At 46.4% G+C, this 22,797-nt stretch overlaps 1 pseudogene; it reads left to right on the top strand.

Moving 5' to 3' along the window:
- Positions 1 to 16,642: 16,642 nt before the first annotated feature.
- On the top strand, positions 16,643 to 18,684 carry LOC101013591 (annotated as a pseudogene).
- The last annotated feature ends 4,113 nt before the right edge of the window (positions 18,685 to 22,797 follow it).

The following is a 22,797-nucleotide window of genomic DNA, read 5'->3' as shown; positions in this document are numbered from 1 at the left end:
ATTGGGAGAAATATTTGGAAAGCATAGATCTGAGAAAGGTCTTGTATCCAGAATACATAAAGAACTCTTAAAATTCTATAATAAATTATGGGAAAGTTTCGCTTCATCCAGGCATTTTGGGGAGGCCGAGGGCGGTGGATCACGAGTAAAGTCAGAGAATTAACAGAAACCCTCGCTCTATTGTGGGTCAATAACCACGAAGTGTATGGCGGCGATTAGAAGTCCCAGTCACTGGAAGCCGAGGTAGAACACCTGGAGGATGCAGTGTCGAGATTCAAGATTAGACTCCAGCCTGGGTGACAGCGAGACTCCGGCTCTCAAAACCCTAAACAACCTAATATTTTTCTTTTTTCTTTTCTTTTTTCTTTTTTTTTGAGACTGAGTCTGGCTCTGTCGCCTAGGCTGGAGGCGGTGGCTGATCCTCAGCTCACTGCAAGCCTCACCTGGTTCACGCTTATTCTTCCTGCCTTCAGCCTCCCGAAAGAAGCTGGGACCACAGGCCTCACCACTGGCCTGGCTAGTTTTTTAGAGTTTTTTATAGAGACGGGTTTCACCGTTAGCCAGGATGGTCTCTGGACCTCCCTGACCTCGTGATCCGCCTGTCTGGCCTCCCAAAGTGCTGATTACAGGTTTGAGCCACCGCGACCGGCCACTTTTTTTTTTTTTTGATGAATTGCCTCTGTGGGTCTAGGTTGAGGTAATGGCAAGATCTTGGCTCACTGCAACCTCTGTCACCCAGTTCAAGCAATTATTGCCTCAGTCTACAGGAGGCTGGGGACTGGTGTCCACCACCATGCCTAATTTTTGTATTTTTTTAGGGTGCAGAGACCAGGGTTTCTCACGCATGTTGACCAGGTTGGTCTCAAACTCCTGACCTCAAATGATCTACCCACCTCAGACTCCCAAAGTGTTGGAATTACAGGCATGAACCACTGTGCCCAGCCCCAAACCTAATACTAAAAGTGGGTAAAAGATTTTATCATACACTTCACCAAAGAACAGATAAGAATGGCAAATAAGCTCATAAAAAGTTGCATGACATTATTAGTCATTAAGGAAATGTGAATTCAAACTCCAGTGAGATACTACTTAGCACCTACTGTAGTAGGTCGGAAAAAGGTCCCCTCAACTATGTCCAGCTCCTAATCCCTAGAACCTGTGAATATTACCTTATATGGCAAAAGAGGCTGCCGACGTGATAGAGGGAGGATACTAACAGGAGAGTGGACGTGGGAATGGATTAGAGTTGGAGACATCAGCATGAAGTCCTGTTGAGCTTCCTGTAGGTACAAATCACAACATAGAAATGTTTCTAGACAGGTGTGTATACACAGGTTCACATACACAAATGTGAACCCTGTCTCTACTAAAAATACAAAAATTAGCCGGGCATGGTGGTGGACGCCTGTAGTCCCAGCCACTCTGTAGACTGAGGCACAATCATTGCTTGAACTGGGTAGGCAGAGGTTGCAGTGAGCCAAGATCTTGCCATTGCACTCCAACCTGGAGTGTATTTCTTGCTCTGTCAGCCGACAGAACCTGAAAGCAAAGATGATCCAGGAGCCACGAGCAAACCTCAGGCACAGCTCTTGTTTTCTAGTACCGTTTTCCGATAAAAGGAACCACAGCTCCTTGGAGAAACAGATTCTAAAACGGAGACAGGAAATATACAAGGTGAGCCAGAAACAATTGGCAATGCCAGAAAGCAAAGAAGTTCTCAAAATACCAACAACAAAAACAAGTGATGGGGATGTATCAAGGGACCAGGGAGCCAACTGATAGGGCTCCTCGTGAGCAAAGGTGGGACAATTTGAGCAATAAAATAATGTTGGATTACAATCCAAAGTACGCAATCAATATCTGTGAGTCTCCACCAACATAAATGATCAGTGTAATAAATACATAAGCGGGAGAGAATAGGCAAATGTCTCATGCAAAATAATTTAAGATGGGGCGCCCTGGCTCTCGCCTATAATCCCAGCACTTTGGGAGGCCAAGGCGGGAGGATCACTTGAGGCCAGGAGTTTGAGACCAGCCTGGCCAACATGACAAACACCCGTCTCTACAAAAAATACAAAAATTGGCTGGGCGCAGTGGCTCAAGCCTGTAATCCCAGCACTTTGGGAGGCCAAGGCAGGTGGATCACAAGGTCAGGAGATCGAGACCATCCTGGCTAACACGGTGAAACCCCATCTCTACTAAAAATACAAAAAATTACCTGGGCATAGTGGCGGGTGCCTGTAGTCCCAGCTACTCGGGAGGCTCAAGTAGGAGAATGGCGGGAACCCGGGAGGAGCCAAGATTGTGCCACTGCACTCCATCCAGCCTGGGCAACAGAGCAAGACTCCATCTCAAAAAAAAAAAAAAAAAAAAAAAATTAGCTGAGTGTGGTGGCGCTCACCTGTAATCCCAGCTGCTTGGGAGACTGAGGCACGAGGATCACCTGAACCCAGGAGGCAGAGGTTGCAGTGAGCCGAGATGTTGCCACTGCACTCCAGCCTAGGCAACAAAGAGAGACTCTGTCTCAAAACAAAACAAAACAAAATAAAAAGAGAGAGAATTTAAAATAATTAATACAAATACTCTCCCGTCGAGGAGGTGCGACAGAAGTCTCCATTCCTTAAAGTGGGCTGTGCATAATGACCTCCGTAGGAGCACAAGGTGAAGAAAAAGGAGTAATTTTAGAGTGGAGCAACATGACGACGCTTCCTCAGTCAAGTGACCAAGGTCACCATCTGCAGTTACAAGTCCTGCTGATGAAAACGACACTTTGCCTCCACAATCTTTCTTCCAAAAATTCATAAGTCCAGCCTGATAATGAGAAAAACATCAGACAGTCACAATAGAGGGTCCTTCTAGAAGATACTTGACCAGTGCTCCTCGAAACTGTCAGGGTGATCAAAACCATGGAAAGTCTGAGAAACCGTCCCAGCCAGCAGGAGCTTAAGGAAACACAGGAACGAAATGGAACGTGGCAGCCTAGATCCGACTCTGAAACAGAAAAAGGACATCAGACAAATACTAACGAGAGATGAATGAAGTATGGACTTCAGTTAATAATAATTTAGCAAGATTGGTTCATTCATTGTCTTGTAGGAGACCAGAAGATGCCACCCCAAAATATGCCACTTTAGCATAAGGGCTGTTGTGAGCTGGAGGCGACTGAGAATTAACAGATGCAGACACTTCTGAGAAGTGAAGACTGACATAAAACCCTTCTCCCAGGGAAGTTTTCTGGCCGCGAAGAAGACTGGAAAGTCGACTCTGAGATGGATGATGTGAAAGGAAAAGAAAAACTTGGGACCTGATTCACTATGCCAAAAGAAAAAAAAATTCAGCTGAAAGCTGAGTCATGCCTCCCTTTTGTTCCTAAGGAGACGCCTACAGAGAAAAGGTGAACTATGTCCACAGGTCACTCCTCCACGTTCACCTTATCTAATGTAAGCTGCGGATGTACTGAGCTCAAGACAAACACACGATTGACTATTCCCCTGCCTGCTCCTTTTCTCTTGTGACATGTGGATTCAGTAATATGACCATATCTTCCCTTTCCCCTCCAGCCCACTTTTCCTTCTTAAATATTGAAGGCCTCAAAATCATATGGTGAGAAAGACACGGACCACAGACTGTTTCTGTGATTCCATATTTATTTCTTCCAGGCATGTCCTTAACCGAGGCAATATAAACTTCTAAATTGATCGAGACCTGTCTCAGATACTTTTTGGTTTACAACCTGCACAGACAAACCTTACTCCATTGATTCCCTCCAAATATTTACCTTCTTACAGTTTGCTGCTCCTGGAAGCCTAAAGCCCTCTTCCTTTGTCTTGCCACTTCTCTACAAATGTATTATTCTTCTTTGAAGAAGCTATATAAGCTCAAGTTCTAAACACCCCCTTGAGGGACCATCACTGAGTTCTCTCATGTGTACGTGCAGTGCACTTGTTAATAAACTGTTGTTTTCTCTTGGGAATTTGTCTGTTTCTTTTTTTTTGAGACGAAATCTCACTCTGTCGCCCGGGCTGGAGTGCTGTGGCTCAATCTCGGGGCACTGCAACTTCCACCTCCCAGGTTCAAGCAATTCTCCAGCCTCAGCCTCCCGAGTAGCTGGGACTAGAGGTGCCCACCACCATGTCCAGCTAATTTTTGTATTCTTAGTAAAGACGGGGTTTCACCACGTTGGTCAGGCTGGTCTCAAACTGCTGACCTCGGGTAATCTGCCCACCTCGGCCTCCCAAAGTGCTAGGATTACAGGCGTGAGCCACCATGCCTGGCCGAATTTGTCTTTTGTCTGTCTAATTTGCAGGGCCCCAGCTGGAGACCCCAGGAAGGCAGAGGGAAAAATTCTCCTCCCCTGCAGTGTGAAATGCACTAGATTGATGTAAGATGTTCATAATATGAGTATGGGTTATAAGGTGACTGTACTCTTTTTGTAACTTTTCTGTAAATTGGAAACTTCTAAAATTCAATTTTTATTAAAAATGATGGCCAGGCACAGTGGCTGACATCTGTAATCCCAGCACTTTGAGAGGCCGAGGCACACAGATCATGAGGTCAGGAGATCGAGACCATCCAGACCAACATGGTGAAATCCTGTCTCTACTAAAATACAAAAAATTAGCTGGGCGTGTTGGCATGTGCCTGTAGTCCCACCTACTCGGGAGGCTGAGGCAGGGTATTGCTTGAACCTGGGAGGTGGAAGTTGCAGTGAGCCAAGTTTGCACCACTGCACTCCAGCCTGGGTGACAGAGGGAGACTCCGTCTCAAAAACAAAAAATAAATAAATAAATAAAATAAAAATAAAAATGAGATCTGGCACAATGTGAGGAGTTACTGTAATTTTAAACAAATAAGCATTATGTGTGTATGAATATTTTATAGTATAATTAGCATTTGTTTGATTTATAAAACATTATCTCATTTGCTTATTTTCATTTATTTATTTTTTTAAAAAATTATTCTTTCTTTTCCCAATTATACCTTGAGGCTGCAGGGAAAAAATGAGAAAAACTTTAATATGGACCAAAAAATTTATTGGACATCCGGTGTAGAATGCCGTTAGGGATTACCTCAACCTTCTATTGTCTTTAAGCTATTTACAACCCTGGAAGTTGTAGAGAACTTCTAATTATGCAACTGTTCTTGTTTGTAGAAATGCGGATTGATTGTGTCTGATAGAATGCAATTGCCACTTCTCTGCAAATGTATTGTTCTTTTGTTAAGATGCTGTAAAAACTCGTTATTCTTTGAATAGAACCTTGGTGCATCTATTTGTAAATTCATTTCAGCTTATGTATGTGTGGTTCTTTGAGCTTTCCTTTGAACCGATTTTAAAAATCTTACTGGTTCACTCATTAGTTAGATAAAAATCTTGCCATCTGTCAATTTTATATTTGTATGAGAGCCATATTACCTTTTTTCCTTTATTCTTTAACAAGGACTTAGTGTTTTCTTTCGATATTTGTATCTTTTTATTACAAATATTATACCAGTTTTTAATTTTTCTTACAATCTTTCATGACATTCTGAAATTTAAATGCCTTTGTAATTCATTTGTAACAATATCTTCTGTGTCATTTATTCAGTTGAGGAAAGCATAGAAAAAGAACTTGCCCATCCAGAGACCAGCTCTGTCTAGTATTTTATTCTAGCTATATTTTTCAGTGAATTATCTGTATCAAAGAAACCCATGCACGTAGTATATACACCAATTGGTAGGGGAAAGTTCCATTATCCAACAGCAGGCCCCTGTACTACTCCTCCCCAAAGAGGCTACCACAGCTAGAAGGTACCTCTTTCAAGCTTATTTGTTTCTTCTGGAATTTAGATCCCTATTTCCAAATTAAAAACAACAACAACAACAATTATGCTGACTTTTTTTCTGCTTTCAGGTATTAAATATTGACACTGTTTACTCTGTGGCTTATTATTTTTTAATTAGGAAACATTTGATGCAATGCTTAAGAACAATAAATCAGTTTATTTTTCCCCAATAGAAAAAGTACAAGTAACTGCTTAAAGACTTGTTGTGAAGATTAACTGAAGTATAAAATACAAAAGTGATAGAGGCAGAAGGCAGAGAGGGGCAGGTTCCCGGAGTAACCAGTCCTGGGTAAATCCTCGGACTGAATTAGAATTCTCCTTCCCATTTGGCACACTTTCCTCTGATTGATCCCCATCCTTCACCTGTTTTACATATACCTACCCTTTCCTAATTGGTTTTCTACACTATCATGCCCACCTTTGAGTGGTATCTTCACTTTAATCTCTTATGCATACTCACAAACCAGTCAGCACACACTCCCTCTTCTGAGCCAATAAAAAGCCCCAGGCTCAGCCATATGGGGAACACTCCTGCCTTGAGATAGGGGGACCACCCCAGTGTTCCCTCCCCATTAAAAGCTGTTTCAGCGCTCAATAAAATTCCCCACCTGACTCATTCTTTGAGTGTCTGCGTGCATAATTCTTCCTGGTTGTGAGACAAAAACTCGGATTTAGCTATGCTATGGAGGAAAAATCCTGCATCAAAAGCACTTCAGACAGTGGCAAATAGCAAACACTATATATGTATTAAGCATTATCATCTTATTACTATTTTCATTATTGCTTATTATTGTCCCCATTCCCCACCAGCACAGTGGTAACCATCCTCCTGGATTTGTTTTTCTTATTCCACTCGTTCTTAAAAAATAAAATTTCCAAATATGTATCCATAAAATATCTGTCTAATTTTCTGCAGCTCACTGTTTTACTCATCATTGTGTTTGTAAGATTCAACTATTTTGACATGTGTCACTGAAATTCTTAACTTTGATTGTTCTTTAGTATACATTGTGCACCTATGCAATAATTTATTTATTCATTATTCTGTCAGTGGTCATTGTGAGTTTTTTCCACAAACAACGCTCATTGAATCCTGGTGTCCATATAATGAGAAATGTTTTTTTGGGGGGTGGCATTTGCAGAAGTGGAATTTCAGGGCTTTGGGTATATGCATTGTGAACCCCAAATATCTGAGACAGGTCTCCATTAATTTAGAAAGTTTATTCTGTCAAGGTTGAGGATGCACGCCTGTGACACAGCCTCAGGAGGTCCTAACAACATGTGCCTGAGGTGGTCGGGGTACAGCTTGGTTTTATACATTTTAGGGATACATGAGACATCAATCAAATATGTGAGATATACATTGATTCCATCCAGAAAGCTGGGACAACTCAAGCAGGGAGGGCGTTTCTAGGTTATAGGTAGGTGAGACACAAAGGGTTCCATTCTTTTCCGTTTCTTTTCTTTGTTTGTTTGTTTGTTTGTTTTGAGGTGGAGTCTCACTCTGTTGCCCAGGCTAGACAGCAGTGGCATGATCTTGGCTCATTGCAACCTCACCTCCTAGGTTCAAGCAATTCTCCTGACTCAGCCTCCCGAGTAGCTGGGATAACAGGTGCTTGCCACCACACCCAGCTAATTTTTTTTTTTTTTTTTTGAGATGGAGACTCACTCTGTCACACAGGCTAGAGTGCAGTGGCACAATGTTGGCTCACTGCAAGCTCTGCCTCCTGGGTTCACGCCATTCTCCTGCCTCAGCCTCCCGAGTAACTGGGACTACAGGGGCCCACCACCACATCGGGCTAATTTTTTTGTATTTTTAGTAGAGACGGGGTTTCACCATGTTAGCCAAGATGGTCTTGATCTCCTGACCTCGTGATCTGCCCACCTTGGCCTCCCAAAGTGCTGGGATTACAGGCATGAGCCACCACACCCAGCCCACACCCAGCTAATTTTTGTATTTTTTGTAGAGATGGAGTTTTGCCATGTTGACCAGGCTGCTCTCGAACTCCTGACCTCAGGTGGTCTGCCCACCTCAGCCTCCCAAAGTGCTGGGATTACAGGCGTGAGCCATCGTGCAGGGCTGCATTCTTTTCAGCTTCTGATTAGCATTTCCAAAGAAGGCAATCAGATATGCATTTATCTCAGTGAGCAGAGGGATAACTTTGAATAGAATGGGATGCAGGTTTGCCCTAAACAGTTCCCAGCTTGACTTTTCCCTTTAGCTGAGTGATTTTGGGGCCCCATGATTTATTTTCCTTTCACAGCATCTTCAACTTTACAATATAATGCCAAACTATGAAGTGATTAAACCAATTTACAGTAAAAATATTTTATGAGAGTTCTCCACAATTCAATCAAGTGAGATAAAAAAATGAAACAGTAACTCATTGATGTTTTAATTTTAATTTTATTGATGTTAAGGAAGTTGAAATTCTCCTATGTTTACAGTCAGTTTGAGTTTCTTCTTTTGTGAAGTGCTCTGAAGTGTTCTGACAATGTTTCCATTGCATTGTGTCTTTCTCACTGATTCGTGTCTTATACCTATTATGCATATTGATTGTCAATTACTTGCATTGCAAATGTCTTCTGGCAGTTTGTGGCAACAATTTTCATTCCCTTTTTGGTGTATTTTGGTGAACAAAAGTTTGTCATTTTATAAGCAGTTTAAAAATTATTTTCCGTTTGGGCTAGAATGTTTAGTGTTTCTTTAACCATATTTAACAATCACTATACTTAGTTCAAATAACGTATTCTCATACATTGAAAAATCTTTTAATTTTCTTCTAATATTTGTCTTTATCCCTCTAGAATTAATTTTGTGTATGGTATGAGGTAGGGATCCAAGTTCATTCTTTTTCATTATGGTTACCTAACTTACTCAAAATCTTTTGTTGATAATTTGTCCTTTTCCCTATAATTTGAAAAGTCAGTTTTCCTTATATATGGATTTCCATTAATAAATTTTCCATATATATGTGTAACTTATTTTAAGGACTGTCTATTCTGTACAGTTCATCTATATGTCTAAATCTGCACTATTATTGCTTATAAATTAATATAGCTTTGTGATACATCTTGATACATCATCTTATTTTATCCTTGAAGAGGCACCTGATTATCTTTAGTCCTTTGATTTTCTACATATATTTTAGAATCAGCATGTTTCCCTGTGAACGCTGTTGGGATATAGTTTGGGGTTACATTGAATTTGTAGATCAGTTTGAAAAGCAGCAGAATCTTTACATGATTGAGTCTTCCTATCCATGGAAATTTTAACCACCCAATTTATCTAGTTCTTCTTTAAGTCTTTAAATAAAGTGTCTTAAGAGTCTCCTTAAAGATTTTTGCCCACCTTTGTTTAGTCAATTCCTAGTTATTCTATGTATTTTTGTAGCTCTTAGTAAGGGAGGAGACCACCCCTCATATTGTCTTATGCCCAATTTCTGCCTCCAAAGAAAGAAGAAGTAAAAACTGAAAGGCAGAAATGAAATCCACAAGCAGACAGCCCAGTGCCACACCCTGGGCCTGGTAGTTAAAGACCGACCCTGACCTAATCGGTTATTTGCATAAAAAAAAGCACTGTGAAGATCCCTGTCCTGTTCTGTTCCTTTCTAATTACCGGTGTATGCAGCCCCCAGTCACACACCCCCTTCTTGCTCAATCGATTACAACCCTCTCATGTGAACCCCGTTAGAACTGTGAGCCCTTAAAAGGGACAGAAATTGCTCACTCAGGGAGCTCAGTTGTTGGAGACATGAGTCTTGCTGAAGCTCCTGGCTGAATAAAGCCCTTCCTTCTTTAACTCAGTGTCTGAGGAGTTTTGTCAGCGGCTTGTCCTGCTACATTATAAATGGAATCTTTTTTAAGGTTACTTTTTCTAACTTTTTGTGCCTGGTGTATTAGAATTGCTCTTATATTTATATATTATTTTCTATGTAGGTATCATGGTTAATTTTATGTATCAACTTGACTGGTCCATGGGGTGCCCAGACATTTGGCCAGATGGTATTCTGAGTCTGTCAGTGAGGGCACTTCTGGATGAGCTAACATTTGCATCAGTAGACTGAGTGAAGCAGATTGGTTTAATGTGGTGTAAGTGGGTATTATCCAATCAATTGAAGCTCTGAACAGAACACAAAAGGTGACCTTTCCCCGAGTAAGAAGGAACTCCTCTTGCTTTGACTGCCGGAGCTGGGACATCAGTTTTTTCTGGCTTTGGACTCAAACTGAAACATCAGCTTTGCATGGGTCTCAAGGCTACTGGCTGGACTGGAACTTATCCCATGGGCTCTCCTGATTCTCAGCTCTTTGGACTCAGACTGAAACTACACGATGGCTCTTCTGGGTCTCCAGCTTGCCAATTGTAGATCTTGGAACCTTTCATACTTCATAACTGCATGAGCCAATTCCTTCTAATATATCTATATAATGTATCTGTCTATATAATAAATAAATAACTCTATGTACTTACATAACTCGGTATGTTACATCTATCTATCTTTATCTATCTATCTATCTATCTATCTATCTATCTATCTATCTATCTATCTATCTATTCTCTGTGTCTCTGGAGAACCCTGACATAGTAAGCAATCATATCACCTGCAAATGATGAAAGCTATGTATTTTCCAAATCAATCTTGCACTGACTAGTGCCCCCTAGAGAGAATGATAATTGGAATTATTATCTTGCTCTGATTTTAAAGGAAGTAGATACTTCAAATAATTCATCATGGAGTGCAATATTTTCTGTAGGCTTTTAGTAGATAACTTCATCAGTTTAAAGAAGATCCTTAGATTATGAACCATTTAAAATTATGAACGAATATTAGATGTTATCAAATGCTTTTTCTGCATCCATTTAGATAATCATGTTTTTCCTTTAATCTGTTAATGTAGTGAATTACATTAATAGATTTCCTAAGTCATTAATCTGCTAAAGTGCATTTCTGGGACAAACCAGACTTGATGATGACATTTTATGTATTTCAGTGTGCAAATGTTGGACTAGGATTTTTGTATCCATATTCCTTATTTTGACCTGTAATTTTATTACTTGTACTAAGTATTAGTCTCACAAAAGGCATTGTCAGATGTTTTCTTTTCTTCTATTCTGAAATTGTTTGTGAAAAAATATATTTTGTTGCAGCACATGATTCTGTATTGTGGATTAGTTTGATAGTATGTGGAAAGCATCTTGGTTTGTGTGGGATTTTCCCCCCAGCATATTAATATTTTACACTCAAAGTAAGAGGATCTGAATGCAGGCAAAACAACACAGCTGCGAGTACAACTTGAGAATATGGGGCTGTGCCTGTTGTAGCTTTGACTCACAGTCTCTCTCAGCTTAGTGTGACCCCTTGTTCTCTCACAAACACTTCTGTTTGGTCTTCATAACTCAGTGGCATTAACCCTTCAATACATCCTTTCCCTCCAACATACTTTCATCTTTCTTAAAAGGTCAAGTTCTCAGTTTATTATAGTATGTATGTATAGATATGCACATATGTACATATGTACTCTCACCTACAATCTTTGACCTATTTATTCATTTGTGATGTGGTTTACCTCTGTTCCCCATGCAAATCTCATGTTGAAATGTGATCCCGAGTATTGGAGGTGGGGCCAGGTGGGAGGTGATTAGATCACGAGGGCCGACTTCCCCCTTGCTGTTCTCCTGACAGTGAGTGAGCTCTCACAAGGTCTGGATGTTTAAACATGTGTAGCACTTCTCCCTTCTCTCTCTTCCTCTTGCTCTGGGCACGTGAAGACATGCCTGCTTCTCCTTCCCCTTCTGCCATGATTTTAAGTTTCCTGAGGTCTCCCCAGCTGTGTTTCCTGTAGAGCATGTGGAACTGTGAGTCAATCAAAACTTTTTTCTTCATAAATTATCTAATCTCAGGTAGTTCTTTACAGCAGTGTGAGAACAGACTAAGGCAGTTTGCATTTCCCGTTTAGGTAAATAACGCATCTGAATTGGTTTTGGTGTGTGGAATGAGGTAGGGGTGTAGTTCCATTTATTTTCATAGGGGCACCCAATTTTCCCACTTCATTGATTGAAAAGACTGTCTTTTACCCACAACTCTGTAGTGTCATCAGTCCCAGTCTTTTTCTCTTGCTGTGTGTGTGAGTGTGTGTGTGTGTGCGTGCATGTGTGCGTGTGTGTGTGTGTGTGTGAGCGTGTGTGCTGCTGTGGCCTCCAGCTGGCCCTCCAGAGCCCTGTCTCAGGCTTCGTGGCTGGGGTCGTTGGGGATCCTGAGCTAAACTGATGCTGATCACGACAATCCCGCTCACACAACTGCCCAGGGGCTTCCATCCCCAGCGGAGCCCACGAGGCTGACTCTGGCTGTTGCCTGCGATGGTGTCCGTGCCACAGTGGCAGAGGTCGACAGTTATGACAGAGGGGCAAAGCCGAAAATGTTTACTCTCGGGTTTTCTATTGCTGCTGTAACAGTTGCCACAAACTTAGTTCATGAAAACAATGCAAATTTATTCTCTCACAGTCTGAAAGAAATCAGGGTGTCAGCAGGACTGCCCCCGTCCAGAGGCTCTTGGGGAGACCCATTTCCTTGCCTTTCCCAGGTGTCAGAGCTGCCTTCCTTGGCCCTTTCTGCATCTTCAAAGCCTACATGTAGCATCTTTGCATCACTCCCTGCTGCCATCTTCATGGCACCTTCTCTTATTCATAAGGGCGCTACAATTACATGGGGCCCAAGTGACAATTCAGGTCTTACAACCTTAATGTGATCACATCTATAACGTCCCCTTTGCTGTATAAGGTAGCCTTCACAGGTTCTGGGAATTAGAACTTGGACAGAAGCAAGGGTATCATTCAGCCTACACATGGCCCTTTAGGATAAGGTTTTCTTGGCTGGGCATGGTGGCTTATGCCTGTAATCCCAGCACTTTGGGAGGCTAAGGTGGAAGGACTGCTTGAGCCCAGGAGGTGGAAGCTGCAGTGAGCCATGATTGGGCCACTGCACCATTGCACTCCAGCCTGGGTGACAGTGAAACCCTGTCAAAAAAAAAAAAAAAGTCAAAAAGACAAGTTTTCTGAGCCATGTTCTGAGTAGATGTTCACTGCATATCTGGGATAACTTCTCTGAGATTTATTCTATGGCCTTGTTGTATAGCACTTTGATTTCTCTAATTTTGAAGAAAACTTGTGTTCTGGTTAAAGATTTTCCTATTTAAAAAACAACAAAACAGGCCAGGTGCGGTGGCTCATGCCTGTAATCCCAGCACTTTGGAAGGCCGAGGCGGGCGGATCACGAGATCAGGAGATGGAGACCATCCTGGCTAACAGGGTGAAATCCCGTCTCTACTAAAAATACAAAAAGTTAGCTGGGTGAGGTGGCGGGCGCCTGTAGTCCCAGCTACTCGGGAGGCTGAGGCAGGAGAATGGCGTGAACCCGGGAGGCGGAGCTTGCAGTGAGCCAAGATTGCACCACTGCACTGCAGCCTGGGAGAGAGCAAGACTCCGTCTTAAAAATAAATAAATAAATAAATTAAATTAAATTAAATTAAAAATAAAAAAATAAAGAAATAAAAAGTAAAGCAATATCCCCTAACTAATGGGTTCCTTAAAAATGAAGTTTCTCAAATATATTTCATGCTTGAAATCCCTCATTGCCCGTGGAAAGGCAGCTTAAATAAAACACAACCTTTATAAACCAGTCTCTGGCGCATTTAAACATTTCTGTTTCAAAACGGAGGCACTTCCTCCATTATCAAAACTGTGAGCCCAAAAGGTGGTGTTCATATTGAACTTCAAGTCAATGCCAGTTACAATCAATAAAAACCCTAGGGACTGGTATCATGAAAGCGGATGAATTCTAAACCCCGATATGATGAGTCAATTCCTTTGGAAAGCTGTTTGGGCCTTTCACTTAGGATAAGATTCAGATTTGATCAAATTACTTTATAATTTTCCTTTTGAAAATACTCCTTCATTTATATAATGTCATAAGCAGGCAAAACTGTACCACAGGTTATTTAGGAATAGATGCTTATTTTATTATGCGTTCCAAATTAACCTACGCTTGATGCATTTCATTGTTGTTGTTGTTAGTTTTGAGACAGAGTCTCGCTCTGTCACATGGGCTGAAGTGCAGTGGTGCGATCTTGGCTCATTGCAACCCCCGCCTCCTAGGTTCAAGTGACTCTCCGGCCTCAGCCTCCCAAGTAGCTGGGATTACAGGCATGCACCACCACGTCCGGCTAGTTCTGTAGTTTTAGTAGAGATGGGGTTTCGCCATATTGGTCAGGCTGGTCTCGAACTCCTGACCTCAAGTGATCCACCACATCGGCTTCCCAAAGTGCTGGGATTACAGGTGTGTGCCACGGTGCCTGGCCCGCTTGCTGCATTTCTATGTACCACACTCATGTAAGCTGTGAACCACAGCCGGCCCACTGTGAACCACCAGCGTTTTGCAGTAGCTGTTTCCGATTGAACTTTGTATTTCAATAGCTACAGTACTTTGCATTTGGCAGTCAGCTGGGAGGAACAGGCCCTGCTTCTTCGGGCTGTTCTATATGGCCGCAGGGTGCACCAGGAGAAACGCTTGGCTCAAGCAGGACTGGAGCAGGCTGAGTTCGCACCCAATGCCTGCGCTTACCTACACTCACCTCAGAACCCCTGTGATGAGTTACTGCTGTCTCAAGGCTAAGGCCTGGCAGCCTTGGGAGGGAACACATCTGCAACATCTTTACATGGCGTAACAGGTGGAATTGTGCCCCCAACAATGCTGAAAAACATTCATGTTAAAGTCCTAACCGCCCCAGGGCCTCAGAATATGGTTGTATATAGAGACAGGGTCTTTACAAAGGTACTCAAGTTTAACAGAAGTCACTGGGGCGAACCCTAATCCAATATGACTGGTGTCCTTTAAAGAAGAGGAACTTTGGGGCCAGGCGCGGTGGCTCACAGCCGTAAGCCCAACACTTTGGGAGGCCGAGGCAGGCGGATCACTTGAGGTCTGGAATTCGAGACCAGCCTGGCCAACATGGTGAAACTCTGTCGCTATAAAACCCTGTCTAATACAAAAATTAGCTGGGTGTGGTGGCGCACGCCTGTAGTCCCAGCTACTTGGGAGGCTGATGAAGAGAATGGCTTGAATCCGGGAAGCAGAGGTTGCAGTGAGCCAAGATTGTGCCATTGCACTCCAGCCTGGGCAACACAGCAAGACTCCGTCTCAAAAAAAAAAAAAAAAAAAAGGAACTTTGGGTGGGGTTCAGTGGCTCGTACCTGTAATCCCACTTTGGGATGCCTAGGCAGGAGGATCTCTTGAGGCCAGGGGTTCAAGACCAGCCTGGGCAAGTAGACCTTGTCTCTAGAAAAAAAATTTTAAAAGAGGAAATTTTGGACACAGACAGGTACAGAGAGAAGACGATGTGGAGACAGGAAGAAGACAGACAGGAAGAATCCATACACCAAGGAGAAGGGCCCGGGACACATCCTCCCTCCCAACCCTCAGAGGGAACCAATGCTGCTGACACCCTGATGCTGGACGTCTAGGTTCTGAATCGCAAGACAAAAGATGTCTGTTGTTTAAGCCACCCAGCCTGTGGTACTTTGTTATGGAAATCGTAGCACACTAAAACACAGGGTAAGAGACACCTGTTTCCAGAGGAATTCCAGAACTGGAATTCTCCTAGAACAAAAAAGCACATGGCTCAATAGACACAAATTGCAATCTCTGTAACTGTCTCCCTTCCTTTTCTGCCCAGATGACATCTGGACAGAAAATGGAGAGAAAGTCTCTATCCACGATATCATCTTTACAGCCTAGTGAGCAACAAACAGCCGGGCTCGGGGAGCCGGGCGCAGCTCCACTAGCCCCACCCACCATGCTGTTGGATGTTTGCACCCTGGGCAGTCTGGTTCCTTACCTCATTGTGCTTCTCCACCCTTCGGTTTCCTCATCTGCAATATGGGGGTAATACTAACACCTACTTCAGCGTGGCATTGTGAGAATTAAGGAGAGGTATATATATGAGAGCTCTCATCACCTACTGTAATAATTTTATTACTACTCTGTTCCTAACCAGCCTCTTAAGAGAAATATACAAAAGCTTAGACACTAGGATTAGAAACACTGAATTGAGATCGGGTGCGGTGGCTCACGCCTGTAAGCCCAGCACTTTGGGAGGCCGAGGCAGATGGATCACGAGGTCAGGAGACTGAGACCATCCTGGCTAACATGGTGAAACCTTGTCTCTACTAAAAAAATACAAAAAAAAAAAAAAAAATGAGCTGGGCGTGGTGGTGGGCACCTGTAGTCCCAGCTACTTGGGAGAATGGCGTGAACCTGGGAGGCGGAGCTTGTAGTGAACCAAGATCGCACCACTGCACTCCAGCCTGGGAGACAGAGCCAGACTCTGTCTCAAAAAAACAAAACAAAACAAAAATTGAATTGAAATTGTAAAACACTAGAATTTGCCATATCGTTTTCCACTTAAAAGATGTGGACACTGATGGCCGGGCGCAATGGCTCACACCTGTAATCCCAGCACTTTGGGAGGGTAAGTTGGGCGGATCACGAGGTCAGGAGTTCGAGACCAGCCTGGCCAATATGGTGAAACCTGTCTCTACTAAAAATACAAAAATTAGCTGGGCGTGGTGGCATGTGCCTGTAATCCCAGCTACTCAGGAGGCTGAGGCAGGAGAATCTCTTGAACCCGGGAGGCAGAGGTTGCGTCACTGCACTCCAGCCTGGGCAACAGAGCGAGACTCTGTCTCAAAAAAAAAAAAAAAAAAAAAAAAAAAAAAGTGGACACTGAGGCTAAATAAAAGTACAAAGACTTGCTCAAGGTCACCTTGAGAAAAGTGACGGGGCCAAGATTTAGACCTGGGCTCTGTAGCCCTGAGTGTGCACTGAACCACCAACCCGCAGTGCCACTGGGTGCCCTTTGCTCTTTCCCCCGGATGCCTCAGGCCCAGTCAGAGGGCTATGGAGGGAGTTGTGTCCCCCACATTCTTACGTGGAAGCCCTGCTGTCAATGTAAGTGCTATGAAAGCAGGGCTGTAACAGGTGATTAGGTTAGATGAGTCGCTAGGGTGGAGGCCTAATCTGACAGGACTGGTGGCCTCAGGAGCAGAGGACAAGAGGACTCTCCCTCCTCCGGCATGCATCAAGAAAAAGCCACATGAGGATGCAAGGAGAAGAGGATGGTCTGCAAGCCAGTGAGAGGCCCGCCCCAGAACCCACCACACTGGCACCCTGATCGCAGACGCCCAGCCTCCGGAGCTGTAGGTCGATAAATCTCTGTTCTTTAACCCTCTGTCTGTGGGGCTTTGTTACAGCAGCCCAGCTGAGGGAAACAGCCACAGGGGCTGCAAAGCTGTGGGATGTGAGCACAGGGCAGTGCGTTTGTGGCATCCAGACCCACACTGTGCAGTGGTGAAGTTCAGTGAACATAAGCTTGTGACAGGCTCCTTTGACAACACTGTGCTTGCTGGGAACGGAGTTCTGGAACCAGGACCCAGCACTTTCACGGGCACATGCGGGCAGTGTTTAGTGTGGACTACAGTGATATCTTGGTGAGTGGCTCTGCAGCCTTCACTGTGACAGGATGGACTCTATCCACCGGGGCATGCCTGAGCACACCCACTGGGCACACGGCATGGGTCACCAAGGTAGTTCTGCAGAAGTGTAAAGTCAAGTCTCTTGCACGACCCTGAAGACCACATCCTCTTAAGTGCAGGCAAATATGAGATGAAGATTTGGCCAAATGGGAGAGAAATCAGCTACAAGCCTTAAAGCCATTGTCTTGTCTCCGAGGACAGAAGTATCCACCTGCAGACAAGACTTCATGGTGATGGCAAATACACTGTCTGTAGTTCAGCACTCGGCCTCTGCCAGCGGGACTCTGCCAACAGTGACGATATTCTCAGGGTCATCACGACTCCTGAGATAGCAAACGTGGCCCTGCTTGACTTTGGAAATATTGTTGCCCTACCGTTTGACAGCTGCCACCTGTACATCATGGACTTGCAGACACAGAGCCTGATCAGTCGCTGGCCTCTTCCAGGGTCCAAGAAATCAAAGACAGGCTCAAGCTTCCTGGCAGGTGATGCGTCCTGGCTGAACGGACCGGATGGGCACAATGACGTGGGCTTGGTCTTCGCCACCAGTATTCCTGACCACAGTATTCACCCGGTGTGGAAGGAACACAGCTGACACCACGAGCCGCCACCACGGACTGACTTTGGGTGCCAGGGCCGTGGGTTTTGGGTGCAACCTATATGGCAGCTGACTGCTTGGACCAAAGTTCTCACCTAACGGTATCACTCAGTGCACATCATTTATCTGTGTTTGCCGGGAGGCCAGGGCTTGGGGTGGGGGAGAGCGTGTTTTATTGACACACATGTAGCATGTTAATGGGTACAGCATGGACTTCATTTGTACTTAGTTATGTTGGTGATTGTAAAAGGATCCATTTCGGGTCATCTTTCTTGGTGGAATACTGGTTTTATACAAAGAAAGTTAAATGATTTGTTAATCTGCCAGTTGATTGCCTGTGAAATCACATTGTCTGTTATTAAAGCTTTTCATCATTTAAAAAAAAAAAACTCTGTTCTTTGACCCTCTGTCTGTGGGACTTTGCCATGGCAGCCCAGCGGAGGAAAACAGTTGCAGGGTCAGGGAACAACAGGACTTCTTCTCGGGGCAACCTTTTAAATGAAGTCCTGCACACCTTGTAAAAATTCTGTGCTGCTTCATCCAGCCTGAGCAGCGGTATCAGGATGCTGTAAGAGGGCCCTATGGCCTGTGGGTGGGTGAGCCCAGCAGGCATATTCTCCCTGACCAGGGAGGCTGGAAAGGGGGCTGCTTGTCCTGGTACAGCTCTGAGGAGGTCTGGCAACGTCTCTTCATCCAGACCCTGTTCCCTTTCTTCACCCTTGAAGTTCTAGCCAGGCTGCTCTTTTTTTGGCGGGGGATGGTGGGGGGCGGGGCAGGGATAGGGTCTCACTCTGTTGCCCAGGCTGGAGTGCAGTGGCACAATCCTAACTCACTGCATCCTTGACCTCCTGGGCTCAGGGGATCCTCCCACCTCAGCCTCCCCCGAGTAGCTAGAACCACAGGCGTGCACCACCATGCCTATTACCTTGGCTTTTTTGAGACGGAGTCTCATTTGCTGTCCAGGTTGAGGCAGGGTTTGTTCCCAGCTCACTGCAAGTCTGGCCCCGGTTTCACGCCATTCTCCTGCCTCAGCCTCCCGAGTAACTGACTACAGGCTCTCACCACCTTGCCCGCTAGCTTTGTATTTTTTAGTAGAGGTCAGGTTTCACTGTGAAGGCCAGGACGGTCTCTGCATCTCTCCTGACCTCGCGGATCCCGCCACCTCGCCTCCCGGGTGCTGGGATTATGCAGCTTGTTTCACCGCTGGGCCCGCCAATTTTTGTATTTTTTTTGTAGATATGGATCTTTCTTTTTCTTTTTTGAGACGGAGTCTCCCATGATGCAGTGGCCGGATCTCAGCTCATTGCAAGCTCCGCTTCTCCCGGTTCACGCCATTCTCTCCTGCCTCAGGCTCCCAAGTAGCTGGGACTACAGGCGCCAGCCACCACGCCCGGCTAGTTTTTTGTATTTTTTAGTAGAGACGGGGTTTCACCGTGTTAGCCAGGATGGTCTCGATCTCCTGACCTCGTGATCCGCCGAGACGGGATCTTGCTATCTTGCTCAGGCTGGTCTCAAACTCCTGGGCTCAAGCGATCCTCCCACCTCAACCTCCCACAGTGCTGGGAGTACAGGCAGGAGCCACTGTGCCTGGCCTGCTTCCTTCTTGGCTGATGGGTCCACCAGCAGCACCAGTCCATGCGGAGGCAGCAGCACCGCTGGTGTTTGTGGCTGGAAAAGCTGGTCCCAGTGCAGTGGATCACGTGGCAGCTGAGTGCTGGAGAGCGCAGTGAGGAGGCCAGGGGCCAACGGAGAAGCCTGCAGGGAGGTGACCCTGGGTCTTGGTGACGGCCGGGGCCCACACGCATGCCCTGCTGCCTGGAGGAGCTCATGGCCCCCCTTGGAGGTGTGAGGGTGCATGGGAGCGCAGGCTGGCAGGGCTGAGTGCATTGGGAGGCTTACCTCCCACACACACCCCACGTTGCTCCACACAGGACATTCCGGAAGGGATCAGGTGGCCTTCCCAGGTACAGACCCCAAGCTTTTCAACATCCCTGTACCAGAGTCCATGCTAGATGTACCGGTTCACCCACAAAACATGTTCCCAACAAAAGAGAGGGTGGAATATGTCTAACATCCCAATCCTGGCATCGGAAGCTTTGAGTCCAACCATTAAACGAACCCCAGGAACGTAGAGCTTTAAATTAATTTTGCAGTTAGAATGGTCTGGTTGTTAGATGTGGGGGCTAGTCTGGAGGCTCTACTGAATGGCCCGGCTCCGGGGTTAAAAGTGTGGACACAAGCTGAAGGCAGCAGCTGGGATTTTAGTTTCCTGTGTGCTTGTCAACGGCAGCACCTGCTGCTGAATCACAGACACGGTGTGAAGGCTGCACGGGTTTTCTAGGCCACAGGCGTCTGAGCGGTATGGCCATGGGGCTGCCCCGCCTCTTTGCCTCTCTTCTCATCTGTGCGAGGTGCACTTTGGCCTTCTGCCCCTGCACGGGGCTGAATAAGTTATGGTGAATGTTCCCTCCTTCCTCCATCCTTGTTTTGGGCCCCTCTGCTGCCTACTCTCCTTCTTCTCCTCTAACTCCTCGGCCACCCCCTCCCAGTCTCCTTACATCTGCTCAGACTCTCATGTTGGGGTTCTTGGGGCTCCATCCTCACTGTCTGTCCACACTCTCAGCCCCAGTGAGCTCCTGTGTTCCACCTCTTTAAACACCACCATGGTGATCCCACCTCAGCTTTCTCTCCCACCCTGGCCTCTTCCCTCAACTCCAGGCTCATGAATCATGAAGCCTCTGCTTTCCTGCGTCCAAACCCGAACTCTTGGCTTCTGCCCTCCTTGACCTGCTCAGCTTTGTCTCTGGTTCTCATATTCTCAGGGAATGCCCCAGCAGCAATGCCATTCTCCACGCCTCCAAGAGCCCAATCTCCATCAGCCTAAAATCCTGCCACCCCCCTCCCCTTCTCCTCCAGCCCCCTGCTCACAGGTGTGTGCGCCTCCCTCCTACAGGTGAGGACCCCCTGCCAGTCCCCCAGCTGCTGCCCCCGCTTCCTGATGGTCTGTCCTCCAGGCAGCAGCAGTGGCTGCCTTGGTCACGCCAAGCAGGAGGCTGCTGAGTGCTGGGAGCCGTCAGGCTCATCCTGAACAGGGAAGGGCCCATCCACCTCCCAAACCCAGTTTACGCAGTCCTTTGCAATGTCAGGCTCAGGGCCTGGCACCAGCTAAGCTCCCCACCCTTCCCACTGTTAAATGGATAGGAGCAGCGCTAGACCCAGCCTGTTGACTCTGGGCTTCCACCAGGAGACGTGGTTCTGGCCGTAGAAACTATCTGGGCTTGGGAGAGGTGGGGGAAGAGAAAAAGGTGGCACGTTTCTTGCTTGCTCCCTCTGCCAGCCTTGTCCAAATCCCCCCAGCCACCCTAATCCAGCCTGTCTAATGGAACCCAAGCCGGCTCAGGCCCTCGTACGAGGACCCTGCTAATCCCTGTGGCTAGGAGCTCACCACCTGTCTCCAGGATGCCCTTTGCTCTCTTGGCATCAGAGAGCCAAATCCCGGGCCTCAGATGGGGGTGGTGATAAAAGCGTCTTTTGGCCAAGCCCCCTCACCTTGGCCTCCACGATGAGGTGGGGAGTTAGGTACAGAGAGTATTGGCACAGTGTGCACCACAGCTCCAGTAGCTGCCCCAGACCCAGAGCCCAAGCAGACTTATATGCAGCCAGAACAACCCCGTGGGGTTCCATCCGCGCGTGCAATAGGGGGAGTGGGAGCTGCAAGGAGAGCCGGGCTCTCCCCGCCTTCTATCCAAGGCCGTGTGGCCTGGTTGTTTCATGCCATTCTGGGTGTGAATCCTGATGCCAGTTGCCTGCCCTTGGGCAAGTCAACTCACTCCTTGAGGGCTGTTTCTCAACTGGAGGGTGTTGTAAGTTCGCTAACACTAAAGGCTTCTCCCTCCTGGTCCCTTCTTGCCCCTTGCTCTTCCTCCTCTTGCTCAGGCCCTCCCAGCTCAGGTAGCCCCTGCCCCCTGCAGGGTTTTGCAAGGAGAAAGCTGAAATACCTTAGGCAACTGCAGTCAAGAGCACTGGTGGCCAGGACAGAGAGAGAGAAACAGAAAAGGGGTCAGGGACAGAGAGAGATAACGGCAGGGAGAGACAGGTAGGCACGGAGACAGACAAGATTTCCAAGAAGAGGACAGAAGCAGAAAGCCAGGGAGAAACTGAGGAACAGAGACCTAGAAGCAGAAGACTGAGAGAGAGAGATGGACAGAGACTATGCATCAGACACAGCCCCAGAGAGACAGCCAGAGTCCGAGTCAGACGCAAACCAAAGACAGGAAAACAGGAAACAGACCCAGAGATTAGGAGAGGGAGGGGAAGGAGACGCGGGGAGAGCCAGCACCGCCACCCCCCACACTCAGGAGGGGTCTCCACCCTCGGAGCGGCCCCTCATCCCTCCCTAGAATCCTTAAATCCTCTCTCGCTCGGGGCCTGGGCGGCATCTGTCACAGACTTGTCCTGAACCCACAGCGGCTGGCGCAGGTGACTGGCTGGGGAGGGAGCCCGGGTGTGCGCTGGGAATGGACCCGGAGGAAGAAGGACCAGGCTGTCGGGAAGTGGCAGGGCTGGAGGGGTGGAGGCAGTGGTCGGGCGGGACCCCGGGCGATACGGTTCAGCGCCTTTAAGAGAGAGCCGGAGGCCTGGGCAGGCCGGCTGAGCTAACTCCCCAGAGCCAAAGTGGAAGGCGCGCCCCGAGCGCCTTCTCCCCAGGACCCCGTGTCCCTCCCCGCGCCCCGGGCCCGCGCTCTCCCTCCCCAGCCCTCAGAGCGTTCCCGCCCCTCTGTCTCCCCGC

Source organism: Papio anubis, chromosome 5 (genome assembly GCF_008728515.1).
Source record: "Papio anubis isolate 15944 chromosome 5, Panubis1.0, whole genome shotgun sequence".
Classification (NCBI taxonomy): domain Eukaryota; kingdom Metazoa; phylum Chordata; class Mammalia; order Primates; family Cercopithecidae; genus Papio; species Papio anubis.
The sequence above is the reverse complement of the archived record's forward strand: the minus strand, read 5'-3'. Positions and strand labels throughout refer to the sequence as shown.